This window comes from Cuculus canorus, chromosome 4 (assembly GCF_017976375.1).
Source record: "Cuculus canorus isolate bCucCan1 chromosome 4, bCucCan1.pri, whole genome shotgun sequence".
NCBI lineage: Eukaryota > Metazoa > Chordata > Aves > Cuculiformes > Cuculidae > Cuculus > Cuculus canorus.
In genome coordinates this window covers 24,944,487-24,959,602 of record NC_071404.1, presented here as the reverse complement: position 1 = coordinate 24,959,602, position 15,116 = coordinate 24,944,487, and the positions used below count along the sequence as shown (strand labels likewise).

The 15,116-nt window shown below is 43.2% G+C and overlaps 1 long non-coding RNA gene across 1 annotated transcript; it reads left to right on the top strand.

Moving 5' to 3' along the window:
- The first annotated feature begins 356 nt into the window (after window positions 1-356).
- Window positions 357-14,914, top strand: LOC128852084 (uncharacterized). Its single transcript, XR_008449716.1, has 5 exons — window positions 357-464; window positions 5,926-6,006; window positions 6,317-6,388; window positions 8,819-8,952; window positions 14,430-14,914. It is a non-coding gene; the product is annotated as an uncharacterized LOC128852084 (long non-coding RNA).
- Window positions 14,915-15,116: the final 202 nt, after the last annotated feature.

Below are 15,116 nucleotides of genomic sequence, written 5' to 3'. Positions count from 1 at the left end.
ATTCTTTGGGGCCTGACTCATGACTGTGGTGTGCTGGGACTTGGTATTGATGTGGTCATTCATTTCTTTCTCTCTACAGTGAGGAAGGGACTGAGTGCCTATGGGTTAAAATCAGAGGAGCCCATAAGAAGGCAGATATTGTGATGGGAGTCTGTTACAGACCACCCAGCCAAGAAGAAGCAGCTGATGACCTCTTCTATAAACAGCTGGGGATAGTCTCTAGATCGCTACCTCTTGTCCTCGTGGGAGACTTCAATCTTCCGGATATCTGCTGGAAGTACAATACAGCAGAAAGGAAGCAGTCTAGGAGGTTCCCGAAGTGCGTGGAAGACAACTTCCTCACACAACTGGTGAGTGAGACGACAAGGGAGGTTGCACTCCTTGACCTGCTGTTTGTGAACAGAGAAGACCTTGTGGGGGATGCGACGGTTGGAGGATGCCTGGGACAAATCGATCATGAGATGGTACAGTTTTCAGTTCTAGGTGGGATAAAGAAGGGGATTAGCAAAACAGTCACATTAAACTTCCAGAGGGCAGACTTTGGACTGTTCAGAAGGCTGGTTAGCAAAGTCCCATGGGAGACAGTCTTTAAGGGCAAGGGAGCCCACGAGGGCTGGGTGCTCTTCAAAAATGAAATCCTAGCAGCTCAGGAGCAAGCAATCCCCATGTTTCGGAAAAGGAGCTGGCGGGGGTAAAAACCAGCTTGGTTGAGTAGGGAGATCTTGAGAGATATCAAAAAGAAGAGGAATGTCTATAAGCTTTGGAAGAAGGGACAGGCGTCTTGGGTGGACTACAGGGAGGAAGTGAGATCATGCAGGGAAAAAATCAGGAGGGCTAAGGCCCAACTAGAAATCAAACTGGCTAAGTCTGTGAAAGATAATAAAAAATCTTTCTACAAACACATAGATAAGAAAAGGACGACTAGGGAGAATATTCAGCCCCTGTTGGATGCAGAAGGAACAACAGTGACAAGGGATGAAGACAAGGCTGAGGTACTTAATGCCTTCTTTGCCTCAGTCTTTAACAGTAAGGGCGGTTGTTCCCTCTGTGTAAAAACCCAGGAGCTAGAGAAGCAGAATGAGGCTCCCATAATCCAAGAGCAGGTGGTTAGAGACTTGCTTGCCCAGCTAGACACACACAAGTCTGTGGGGCCAGATGGGATCCACCCAAGAATATTTAAGGAGCTGGCAGATGTCCTTTCCAAACCCCTTTCCATCATCTTCCAGCGGTCCTGGCTGACTGGGGAAGTTCCACTGGACTGGAGGCTGGCTGATGTTATGTCCATCTACAAGAAGGATTGCAGGGAGGATCCAGGGAACTACAGGCCTGTCAGTCTGACCTCAGTGCCTAGGAAAGTCATGGAACAGGTGATCTTTAGTGCTATCATGAAGCACATGCAAGAGAACTGGGTGATCAGGCCCAGTCAACACGGGTTCATGAAAGGCAGGTCTTGCCAAGCTAACCTGATCACCTTCTATGACAAAGTGACTCGACTAATGGATGAGGGAAAGGCTGTGGATGTAGTCTTCTTGGACTTCAGTAAAGCCTCTGACATAGTTTCTTACAGCATTCTGCTTCAGAAACTGTCAGCCTCTGGCCTGGACAGGCGCACATTCTCCTGGGTTGAAAACAGTTTGGATGGCCGGGCCCAGAGAGTGGTGGTAAATGGACTTAAGTCCAGCTGGAGGCCAGTTACAAGTGGGGTTCCTCAGGGCTCAGTACTGGGACTAGCCCTGTTTAATGTCTTTATCAATGACCTGGATGAAGGCATTGAATGCATCCTTAGCAAGTTTGTGGGTGACACTAAGTTGGGTGGAAGTGTGGATCTGCTGGAGGGTAGGGAGGCTCTGCAAAGGGATCAGAACAGGCTGGACCACTGGGCTGAGGCCAATGGGATGAGGTTTAACAAGGCCAAATGCCGGGTCCTGCACTTGGGGCATAACAACACTATGCAGTGCTACAGACTAGGAGAAGTCTGGCTAGAAAGCTGCCTAGAGGAGAAGGACCTGGGGGTGTTGGTTGACAGCCAACTGAACGTGAGCCAGCAGTGTGCCCAGGTGGCCAAGAAGGCCAATGGCATCTTGGCTTGTATCAGAAATGGTGTGACCAGCAGGTCCAGAGAGGTTATTCTCCCTCTGTATTTGGAACTGGTGAGATCGCTCCTCGAATACTGTGTTCAGTTCTGGGCCCCTCACCACAAGAAGGATGTTGAGGCTCTGGAGCGTGTCCAGAGAAGAGCAACAAAGCTGCTGAGGGGACTGGAGAACAAGTCTTACAAGAAGTGGCTGAGGGAACTGGGGTTGTTTAGCCTGGAGAAGAGGAGGCTGAGGGGAGACCTTATTACTCTCTACAACTGTTTAAGGTGTTTAAGGGACGGGTGGATGAGGTGCTTAGGAGCATGGTTTAGGGATGGTTAGGAATGGTTGGACTCGATGATCCAGTGGATCCTTTCCAACCTAATGATTCTATGATTCTGTGATTCTATTCTCTATGCTGTTCTCCTCAGGAATATTTATAGGAAAGAGCTTCTACCTTTCCATTTTATTTTTTACCAGATTGTCTTTCTCATCTCTTTCCCACCCCTATATTTGGTGATCACAGCGGCACCCACTGTGTGAGAGAGCACGCATTACCTTTTTCATTCTCACAGTTCTGCTGCTGGTAGGAGGGTGATCACAACTACTGCAAGCAGAATGGAGGCAGAGGGGCTGCGGTTACTCTGACACCACAACATGAGCTCTCCTGTGGTCTGGAGCAAGGGTCCTCCAGCAGCAATGCAGCTCATGTTCACATTGACACTTGTAGTTGGCCTGAACTCAGTCAGCCTACAAATTCCACCTGCGTCTGTGGCAAGGGACAACTCTGTCTCCATTCAGCTGTTCTTGTCTGCCTGACAAAGGTCAAAGGATATGTCTGCAAGGACAATTGTCCTGGCAGAGGCTTCACGGAGTCACAGGGCCTGTTTGCACTGCATGGGCGTAAGTGTTCCCTTGGGTGCACATCAATGCGTTGGGTGTGCATAGAGTTCATCCTTCTACGTACCAGCTGGGCTGCCCTATAACCTGCCCTGAAGGTGGTTATGAAGGCAAGTAAAGTGAGGCCTGGAGGCTCCTCTTTGTGATGCTACCATACCAAAATGGAGATGCACTCTGGAGATTAAGGGCTAGATTAACAGTTAGGCTGCTATCTGGCTAACCTGGTGATTGTGTGTTACTGAGATCATCAAAACCCCTTGAGTAAGGTCTGCTTAGCCTGGGAGGCATTTGATGTTCCTTGGTTTTGACGATTACAAAAGTTAAGGCCACAATGCACATACATTTTACTGTGTAAATGTAAATGTATTACCTCTTATTACTTAAGAAAAATGCAACCCAACTCAACTGAAGCCCCCAAAACTTTGCACAGACATGGTAGAAATTCAAGTCTGTTCTCTTTTGCAATGGATCTAAACCCATTTATCTCCAAAAAAGTGTTCAATTCAATAACTAGAGCATATTCTGCAGTGGGTCTCAGCTCTTCCAGTTCGTATAAAGTACTTCAGTGTTCACTGGATGAGAGCTGGAGTGTTAATCGCAGCTGACTGACATCTGGGCATGAAAGCATGTTGTCTTCTCTATATTTACTACTCAAAGCAGTGCAGTTGACACTGAGAGAGCCTGGGTGGCAAATGGCTTGCATTCAGAGCATTTCTTTAGGAGCTGGAAAACCTAAAATCAAATCCCTGCTCTGAGTCAGGCCAAGAGGAGGCATCCAAACTTGAAGATTCTCCCTCCCAGGTGAGTTCCCTTACCCCTGGGCTACTGGGCGTCTTCTCTGCCATCACATCCTCCTCCTCTTTCTGTGTGCAATCACTGACCTGATTTAGATTACCCCTGATTGGAAGAAGGCATCTTCTTGCACCCTGGTCTCAGGCATTGACCATTTAGAAGAAGACTGACTTAGCACTCATCCTGGCATTTCCTAGGTCATGTTCAGCATCTTTTAATCCATCTTATATGAGCATTTCATTCTCTTCACAGGGTGAATGAAAAGTTTGGGAAAAGCAGAGAGTGCCTGCATGCCAAAGGATAAGAATGAAACATACATATTATATATTACATATTTATCCATTAGTGATTTGCCTAAGCCATACAGGATGTCTCCGAAAGCAGAGGGAACTGCCACAATTTCTCACAGGTCCCATGCTCATGTCTGAACTGGGACTTTATGTCTCTTTCCTCTCTCTGGAAATCGATTTGTATCTTTGATGCTTGATGCTCTCCTGAGCTGATATAAGTGGATCTCCGAGCCTGAATTGTGACTTTGTTTCAGTTTGTAAGGCTTTGGACAGAGATTTTGTCTCCCTTTTTGTTCCACATTTATGATATTGTCAACATAACCTGATTTCAACAGGACCTGTTGCACTCTTCTGGGATGTGTTGAAGTTCACGCAAGGTAGGGCCTTGGATAAACGTATGTATGTGGCCACTTACTCACTTGAAGCTGGCTGATCACCAGGCCCATCCTGTAATCTCCTGATCATCCTGCATACATTTGTTTTTCAGAAGCAGTGCTATTGTTAACCTGTCAATACTGCTCTACACAATATCATTAATACAAGATTTTTCATAGAACTTCAGCATTTATGATCCTGAAGACAATCCTCTACAAATGAAAGGTCTACATTTGAGTCCAAAGATTTCTACTGCGGGAGAGAAGCCTAAAGAGATGGGAGATAAGGTGTACAGGGTAGGGCATCTCACTATCTGTTAGGGAGGGGAAAATTAACATCCCAGTGCCAAAACCAATGATTTATTAAGTGAGCCATGGCTGCTCGGTCTGTGAATGGTGTGCATCCTCCTCATACTCATCATACGCTTTTAATTACTGTTTGTGAAAGACATCTTAGGCAAAAGGAACTTACTATTAAAGATACGTAACTTCTGGCAGTATGTAGAGCAGGGGAGAAAGAAAACCCTCCATGGCTTCCTCCTTAACATCTACTATAAACTCCACCAGCTCAGGAGAGCCTAGGAGCTGTGTTCTGGAGGGTGGCCTTGTGCTCCAAATGCTAACTAAAATCAGAGTGGAAAGATTGGTTTGGCTAGATTTTCTTTCTCAGGAAGTGACAGATGATGAGTGCTGATACTCAAAAATACTTATTTTTTTTGCATGTGATAACTGGGATTCAAAACACACTGTCTGGCTGCAGACCAAAAGGGAGGCCTGTTCCCCATGAGAAAGACCCTATGGTTGACATGAAAAGTTAAAGCAAATTTTGCAGCTATTAGTGAAACATAGTTAAAAGTTTTCTCACAAGCTTGAAATGAGTATGATGGCTATAATTTTTAAGGTCATTTATCAAAAAGCAATGCTGGCTACTGAAGTTTCTTTCAAAACTAACCAGTATTTTGTTGAAGAAAAACAAAGAGGAAAAGAAAGGATTTACCTTTTCCACAATGCTAAACGCAGAAATATCAATTGTCCTACTTCAATTGCCAGTGTCTCAGTTTGTGATATTTTGGGAATGTCAGTCCACTGCCTATACTAGCAGATGATATAGGGGGAAAGAGAGGTGTTGGCATTTGACTCTTGATGTGTGACAGGTACTGGCAACAATAAAGTGTATGGAGACAGTGAACAAATGCCAATGTCTCGATGATGCAAAAACAAAGTAGGCAGGCAGGAAAAAAAAAAAAAAAGTAAGTATCTCCTGGAATTTAGCAGTGTTGGACTGGCAAGCAAAATAGGTAAGATTTGGGTTATGCATGAGAAATGGAACTTTTTGATATGCATCTTAACACTAAGAAGTGGCTGTTTTGAAGTGCATGCTGTTAATTAACAAGAGTTTTTAGTTGTATGAAGGGCCATAAGTATCCAAGTTATGCTGTTTCACCCTGATGAAGCTCTTCAGAAGAGAAAGCTGAAATGCATTTGCTGCCTTAGGTGGAGGAGCCAGTGCTAATCTGGGCCACGGCAGAGGCAGAAGAAAGAAGAGCATGGACAGAAAGCCCCGGGGCAGGACTGGTGAGCAGGGCCGGGGCTGTTCCCGGAGGAGGAAGGTGGGAAGGGCTAGGGTGGTGACTCCCTTGACAGGGTGGGGTGCCCACCAGACCAAGCCAGCGACCTCAATGCTGGGCTCCACCCTGGCCCTGTCCGCAGTGGCAGCAGAAAGCAGCATTTGGGATGACTTTCCAGGCCTCCACCCCAAGAAGAGGGTGGCTGCCAGCTGGCCATGCCCAGGGTCAGGCTGAAAGCTGCCAGTGGCAGGGGAGATAGTGGGGTTTGACGAGCATTTCATTTGGAAGGATGCTAAAAGCGGCATTCCTCTCTGCAGATTGGGATGAAAGAAATTTCTGTTCAATCGGAAACTGGAGGAGAAGTTAACCATTAAAAACAAACTATCCAGGTAACTTGCATCCAAATGTTTTAGGAGAGTAATTCTGAAGAGAGTCCAATTACTCATGGTGATGTTTAGGGACTCCTGAAACTCTGGAAGAGCTGGGAATCCAGAATAATTTATGGTAGATACAGTAAGGTCCATTATGAATCATGGGCAGAAGAATGAACAGCTGATTAGGACTAGAATAAAGAAAAATTCAAGGAGAAAAATATAATTAAAGGCAGTATTACAGCATGTGAAATCAATATTGTGAATCTAATTTGCCACCGTTTTTGATTACATGGCAAGTTAGTTTGATATGGATGATGGAAATGACTGAATTGACCTCACATAAGACAGCAATTAAGAAAACCAAACTATATAAAATGAATATGGCAAATGTTGAACGCTGGCCAGCTAACAGGTCTTGTGATACAAATGGAGAATCACCACAGAATCGTTCAGCTTCGAAATCACCTCTGCAGGTCATGTAGTCCAGCCCCTTGCACAAAGCAGTGCCAGCCTCAAAGGCAGATCAAGTTCCTCAGGGTCTTATCTAACTGAGTTTGGGATGGCTTCACAGGTGGGGATTACACAATCTGTTTTTTAGCATGAAAGTTCCTCTTCCTTAAGCAGATTTGCTTAGCAAAGTTCTTTGAGAAATGGTTCTTCCATTTATGATATTCAGTACTTTTTCCAAATACCTGGGAGAGAGCACAGAACTAGTGCAAATTAAATTTGCAGAGGACATTAATGTGTAAGAAACTAGCAAATGTCAAATGGGTAGTGTCAGTATTCAAGTGATGTTGGATTGCTGGTTTTAACATAGTCAAATATAAAGTCATTGGAGCATGAACAAAATTCTTAGGTCATACAGATGGACTGGACAAACCTGCACTGGGGAAGAGTGATGTTCAGAGGGACATGGTAAACATGGTGAATAACTGTCTGAGCATGAGTTGCCAATGTGGGTCAGCAAAACCCAAACTCCTGTGACCCTTGAAGTTAAAAATATGAGGAAATTGCTTAGAGAAGCTTATAGAGTCTATATCTGCACTAATGAGTAAATCAGGCCAGATTAATTTCTCTATTTGTGAGGGTAAGTGGGATAGCACAGCTTGCCTCCATGTACCTAGACTTCCCCAAACACACTGCCTTCATCCATATTGCTTGTTTGAGCAATTTATCTCATGCTGACCCTCAAACCATGCTCAAGCATTGTTTGGCAGATTCACACATTCCCAAAATGTGCTATGGAACTAAGGCATTGTGTGAGTAAATGTGTGCCCATATTTGTACCTACATCTAGGTTTCTCATGGAGACACTGCTGTTAGTTTTGTGTTCAGCACTGGTCTAACAATTACTGGTGTTCAGTGCCAGTGTTCCCAGGACAAGAAGAATGCTATCAGGTTAGCAAGGGTGCAAATGAAGTCCAAAGGAATGGCAAAATGTGCCCTATTATGTTCATGTTTTACTGGGGTGAAAGTAAAGGAGGGACCTGTTTGCAGTCTGTGAACAGTGCATTGAGAGTATTGTAATGAATTCCTCAGTGTAGCTGGTAGATAAGAGGCTGTGATGGCCCAAAGCTGAAGCTTTGACAAGAAGGAAGCTCTCAGTTTCATAGTTCTCATCTTATGGTTAGATGTTTTCCTAGTAGGCTTTCTGCAGGTTAAGATGGGATTAATGCAAGTGCTACGGCCTGTGCTATATAGGAGGGCAGGTTAGATGATCCCAGCAGATTTCAGGGGGACTGATAGACCTTCAAGGCTTCACCTTTCATCACAACCTTATATAACTGTATACTGACTGGGAGGATTTCTTGCACGAAACAGAAAGTTTTGATTAACACTTCTGCCTTTTATATACTGCTACTGATAATTTTACCATTCTCAGCTCAATTCATGTTACAGAGGCACTGCAGAATATATTCGTTATAGTATAGATTATAGAAGAATTTTCTTCCACATAACATAACAATTTTTTGGTCCTAGTGCTTTTATTTCTCTATTTTCTGGCTGGTGATAATTATTATCGGCTTCCTTTTACTTTCACAGAAGTTAATGTAATACCTGCCTTCACATTCCTGGCCTAAAGGAAGGGAGGGTTGCTCTTGGCATTTTGGAACTTAGTGGCTTAGTGAACATCTACTGCAGTTTCTCAAGCGTTTCCATTTATCATTAACAATTTTTTGTTTAAATTCTTTATCTCATTTGATTTAGTTCATAACTATTTTCTGCTTAGGGACTTTTGTTCTTTTAAATCACAAGCTGAATATATTACTTGTTTGGACTTTACTGTCTTGACATGTTAACTCTCAGTCTATAATCCCTGATGCCAAAAATATAGTCCTATGATCAAACTATCTTCAATCAAGTTCTAGTATAGATTTACTTTACATGAGATGCAATTGATTTTCAGATTTGGAAATGATTACCTATACTTTCGCTTTTTCTTAGGTGCAACAGAAGACATCCAGCATGCTCCATTCAGATGGAAGATCTAGGTGATAATGTGATTTTCTACTCTGGCATGTAGCTAGTTGATTTGATTGTCTGCAAAATAGACCACATACTCACTCATATTGAACTTTGTAAGTGACAATATTATTTCTTAAACATTCAAGATAAATTTCTTCCTGTGTGCCAGCAACTTGGAGATTAGTTGTAGTTAACAGGTCTGCAAAGGGAGCAGCTTGGTTGCAAAGAGCCTGCAGTAGCTGAATGCACAAACCAAATGGGCATATTTTTGCTAAGCTTTTTAGCCGCGAGTGATTTCTGAGCTGCACACGCGTAATGATGTACCTTACATGACATGCAAGGCCATCTCCTAGCAATTTGCTTTAACATACTTATTATGCCAGGCTCTGTAATACTGTCACGTTGCTTGTAGTTGAGTAATTCCAGTTCCTCTCATCTATTATCCAGCTCTTGGTGCTGATGATTAGGCAATTGTATTTTCCTTCATTTTGTATCCTTTGGTTTCATGACTCATTTTTTCTCAGCATCTTGATTTTGATGAATGTTCTTTGAGTCTCTCTTTTCACTCCTTTTTTATTAGCTTGCCGTCTTCCTAACTCATACAATGAACTTGACTCCTGAAAAGTAAGTTTTTCTGCTGTTGTCAAGACCAGATAAATGCCCAGCCCCTTCTCCCTCTGTTCCCTTTATTCCACAGAGCATTAGGATCCCACAGAGGAACATACTCTTTGTAGGCTGAACTTTCTGCATGGAAAGCACATGAAACAGTGCAGAAAGCTTTTCTTAATCTTGCTGGAGAAAAAAAAAATGGAGGCAAACCCTGGGCCAGTGTACACTGCTACTGGCACGAAAAATTTTTGAGGATGGCGTCCTTAAAAGACGAATCCTAGAGTGGAACTGCACATGACCATTTTCAGAAAAGCTTTTCAAATGGATCCTGCACCATTGGAATCAATGGGACATTCACAGGACAGGATGGAGCTTTAGTGCTTTGTTGTCTGCAATCCTCAGCTGACATTTTCCGGGGCTGCCTGAGGTCAGTGCTGTAGCTAAGGATAAAGAATAGCAGACTTAACTACCTAAACAGCAAACCTAACTACATTTTGCTTCAAAACTTTTTCATCTTGAAAATGTAGAGAAATTATGCACTTACTGTTGGTGAAGTTTTTGCTCAGCAAATTCACATTCCTTGAACTGTTGCTAGGTGTGGCTTCAAGACAGTTCTAATTCTACTAATATATTCTCTTAAATAACAATAAAACATGACTCTTCAAAGGCTTAAAATGTGTTTCAACAATGTCCTTTCTGCTGGCATAGCTTTTTTGGTTTGTTATGTTTTTATTAGTACTGTCCATAGATACAAGGAAAATACTTACATAAAAATACTGTCTCCTATTGGAAAAGCTGTTTAATACAAATCATATCAAAACTCTCCATCACATGTTGTGGATCCTTTGTGATTTAATAAACTGTTCACCATCTGCTATAGGCAAGTTTACAAGTCATAGCCTGTATGCATGTCCTTAACAACAAATTATTGCACTGAATTGGTAAGGCTAATTAAAATTTAGAGTGGCAAATCATCTATGAACCACTGAAGTCCCCAATTATACATTCTGATTAATTTAACTGTGTAAATCTAGAAATTCTACACTACTAAAACAGAGAAAAAGTTGTATTTATATCCGATACAATGAGTCCATAAAAGGACTTTTAGAAACTGGTTTTTTAAGACCAACAGAAACAAGGTGAATAGAATAGCCTAGCATATTTTATATATAGTAATTATATACAGCTTATCTATTTATATATATAAAAACATTTTAGGCAGATAATTCTGCATTATTAGTACTATATGTAGGCTTTTAAAACATTAGCAAAATGCAGAAGTATTTTCACTATATTTTCAGTAGTTTGTTCAATTAACAACAAATGTTCACTACTAGAAAGTTTCAATTTGGACTTATTAATTACATATGATCTAATGAATTCATTTATTAATTGATCTTAGGGATGTGTGTCTGAGAGCATTTTGGCATGTATTATTCTATACAGTGATACCGACGACTATGCTCTTTCTGGATCACAGCTTCATTATTAAAGATCATTAAGGAAAAGAGTGTGAGATGAGACTGAGGCCTTTCCTGAGCCTGGAGTACCAAAAATCAAGACAGTACTATTTAAAAATAAACTTAGATTTGGCTTGCAGCATGGTAGGCCGGTCCCACATTTCCACAGAACAGGAAAGGATTATTATTCTTTCCCTGCAGGCGAGAAGGCAAGTCACTACCCTCCCCTCTATACCTGCCAATGCAACCCAGGGAAGAAGGAGGGAGAGGGTAGTTGCATGGATGAAATAAAGGAGAGAGAAGCCTGGGCTAGAACTACACTGTTGTGTGCAGGAGTAATGGATGATGTCTAAGACAGAAATACCTAAAGGGATGGCCCCAGGTTGCAGTCAGAGTTGTTAAAAAGAAACAACTGTTTCTGTTTATTTTTCTTGCAGCAACTGGAGGAGTTTTGGCATGATCTTTATTTATCTTTGGGGTTGCTGATTTTGACCATATCTGAATAATTTAGCTAGTATGCCCACCATTCTTATGAATAATTCTAAATCTTATTTTCTTATTTAATGAATTTATTCCAAAGATAAATCTGACTCTTGTTACTTGTGAGTTCCCCAGGGGAGATGGAGTGTGCATGTTGTGTGTGTCCTGCTTTGGATTCTTTGTGTACATTTTATGAATGCAAATGGAAATAAATAATTTTTGAGATTATTATTCCTTGCACAATTTTGCTGTGAAAAATGATGGCATGCTTAGGACATCTCAGGGAAATTTTGGGCATTTTGGATGTCATGCTGATTTCTAGAAGGACGAAATGTATATCACTGAAGGGACATGCCTCACAGGCGTTGTCTCTGTCAATCTCCACAGAGCTCTTCCCCTCTTATCTAGTTTTTCCTGTCTTGAGAGGGTTTCACAATTAACAGCTAGATTAGGCTACACTAGGTCTAGGATTACAAAACTCTGATGGTGTGGTTACATGGCAGTGTGCGAGCGGTTTAGTTACTCCTATTTTTTGTGGGACCAGGAACATAGAAAGCATGGAATTTGAGAAGTGTATGTGTGCAAAGGGTCACAGAAAAATGGCCAGAGATCTGAAGTGCCATTTCCATCCCAGTGCCCCAAAAGCCTTCTGAAAGTTTATTCTGGACTGTTTTCTGGATTCCACAACATTTCCCCTTCACCCCTTGAGAGCTGCAGCCCTGGCACTTTATTCCTCCCCAGTTCTGTGGGAGGAGGAAAGCACAGCTCCTCCCTTGACAACTGATCTGAAGCCAGTCAGTCAGGACGATAGATTTTGGGCACCATTTCAGTTCAGCTGTTTTACTTCTGCACTTCCAATAGCATGGCATTGGTATGACACAAAACTGCTTTCCTCCAACTTCGTGCTCCCATGCATGGTTTCCCCAACAACATTTCACTGTGGCCATTAATTTTGTCCTTTGTGATGAAAAGTGTGAGTAGGATCCTTTAAAACAGCTCCCCCCTTTTTTTTATTTTTCTGTGAAAATGTTTAAAACAGGTATGTTTTTATACCTTGTCAACTGCTTGTAATCTGTTACATTCTTGGGGGTGCTGATTGATGAGAAGCTCAACATGAGCCAGCAATGTGCGCTTGCCGCAGCCCAGAAGGCCAACTGTGTCCTGGGCTGCATCAAAAGAAGCGTGGCCAGCAGGTCAAGAGAGGTGATTCTGCCCCTCTATTCCTCTCTTGTGAGACCTCATCTGGAGTATTGTGTCCAGTTCTGGAATCCTCAACATAAAAAAGGATATGAAGTGCTTGGAACGGGTCCAGAGGAGGGCTACAAGGGTGATCATAGGGCTAGAGCACCTCTCATATGAGGAGAGGCTGACAGAGGTGAGGTTGTTCAGCCTGGAGAAGACAAGGCTCCGAGGAGACCCTATAGTGATCTTCCAGCACCTGAAGGGGCTACAAGAAAGCTGGGGAGGGACTGTTTACTAAGGCTTGTAGTGATAGGACTAGGGCAATGGGTATACACCAGAGAAGGGCAGATTTAGATTAAACGTTAGGAGGAATTTCTTCACGATGAGAGTGGTGAGGCCCTGGCAGAGGTTGCCCAGGGAAGTTGTGAATGCCTCATCCCTGGAGGGGTTCAAGCCCACATTGGATGGAGCCTTGGGCAGCCTGATCTAATGGGAGGTGTCCCTGCCCATGACAGGGAGGTTGGAACTAGATGATCTTTAAGGTCTTTTCCAACCCAAACTATTCTATGATTTTATGATTCTATGACATTCTTCTGAGGTTGGCTTCATATTTTACCATCTCTGTCTGGAGTTCCTTGTGGGTTTTGCTACTTTCTGGGAGACATCATTATCCTAGGCTACAGAGAAAGGTGCTGTGAACAAAATCAGAATGACAGCTTCAAGCCCCATGTTAGGTAACTGATTAATTTTTCTACATGGTCATGGCCAGTGAAGTACCTTTGATTTAAAGGCTATTGCAGGTGCTCAGAGTAGCTCCTCTGGAGATGTGCCCCTTCTGTGGGACCCTTCAACTTATTTTTTTACCTTTTTAGACAAATACTGAGCACATAGTGCATCCAGCAAAGCAAAGTGAACACAACTGAAAGAAGTGTTCAACAGCAAAACACATTCTTAGTAAATCTGATGAGAAATCATATTAGCAAACTTGCTGTGAGTCGATTTGGCCTACTTGTAGGGCTGCTTCAACTCAGATGCTGCTTTTTCTAGGTATTGAACTTCTTCAGATTTGTGTTCTGTGTGCACTCATAGCCATGCCCTGGGGTGTTTGCACAAGTGATGTTTTAGACATGTAAATCTGCCTAACAACACACCCACCCATGGCTGGCAGCCACAGGCTGACACCAAGGGATGATCTAACCCCAGAAGGTATCTCTGGCCTCAAGGAAAGCAGGGAGGGAAGGGTGGCTTCTGCAGTGGGTGAGGCACACTCTGTGGCCCTTAACTTAGGAGCTGCTCATCCAGAAAAGCACTTGGAGAAGTGTGAGCCTTTCAGTAGCCATGTCTGGTTTGTGAAACACTTCCTATACCATGCCTTTCTGCAGTGGTAACACGCAGTGAATACGACTCCTCAGTCTGCTCTTTCTGGGTTTCCACAGGTCTCTTCCTCATGCATAAATTCATTCAGGTTTATGGAGAGGCCAGCTTAGAAGTTGAAATCTTATCTTTCCTAGAGATGGCTTTTTTCCTAATGCTCTGCTAATTTGTTCACTGCTGATCAGAAATGATCGCCTGAAGGCAGAACTGATAATTTGCTGCAGCAGACACTTAGATCAGTGTAGGAATTGGCCTCAGCACCAGCAGATACTGGCAGCTGTGGCAAGGTGGCGTCTGTGGAAGGAAAACTCTGCCAAGAGGTGGCCAAGCACATTGTATGTGCAAATCAGGAATACCTCCTTGAAAATCAGAAAAGTTAAAAATCTCAGGCCTCTGTTGAGTTGTGTCATCCCCTCCACTCCCCAGAGCAGCATCTAAACTAATATAGAAGAAACACAGTTTCTGATTTGGTTTCTTGTTTTCAGCTGTGACCAACACAAATACAGAGAGGCGGGAGAACTTGGAAGAGAGGACTCATGAGAAAACCAGCGTCTTGAAAAAAATCTATCCTCATCTCCATCAGTGATGGATTGTCTTATGACACGAGGTGAGTTTACAACCTTTCAGTCTCTTAAGAAGGCTCTTACTTAATGCAGTTCTGGCCCCTCTCACTGTTCAAGACAGGTTCAAGTCCTTCTAAAAGTCCTGCCAGGCTTTTGCCTTCATTGAACATGATAACTGAAGTTGTACTGCAGTAGTTAAATGAATACCACAGATTATTTATCTGTTTATGGATTAATGCTGTGGTATCATGTGTGATACCTCCTAGGAAACTGCATATCTCTGGGAACTTGGCCATGAGTTTTACTTCCCTAGCCATTTCCCTCCTTTTCTTGGTTTTCCCTTCTTGCACATTTCTTTTCAGGTTTATCCTCTGAGCCACATGCACTGGTGCTGGGCGGGAAGCTGGCCCCAGGGATTTGGGAGGGGGTGGCTTGGGTGCAGCCTTTCCCTCCCTCCAGGGCTGCTACAGACACTCCCTCCAGTGCCAATCCCAATGAGTTTGGTGGGGAGAGGCCTCTGCTACGCCCTGTTTCTGGTGGGTATGCTCTCCCCTAAGGCATGCAGTACCTCTGGCTGGGCTGATGAACCAGCACTTCCCTGCCTCTGTA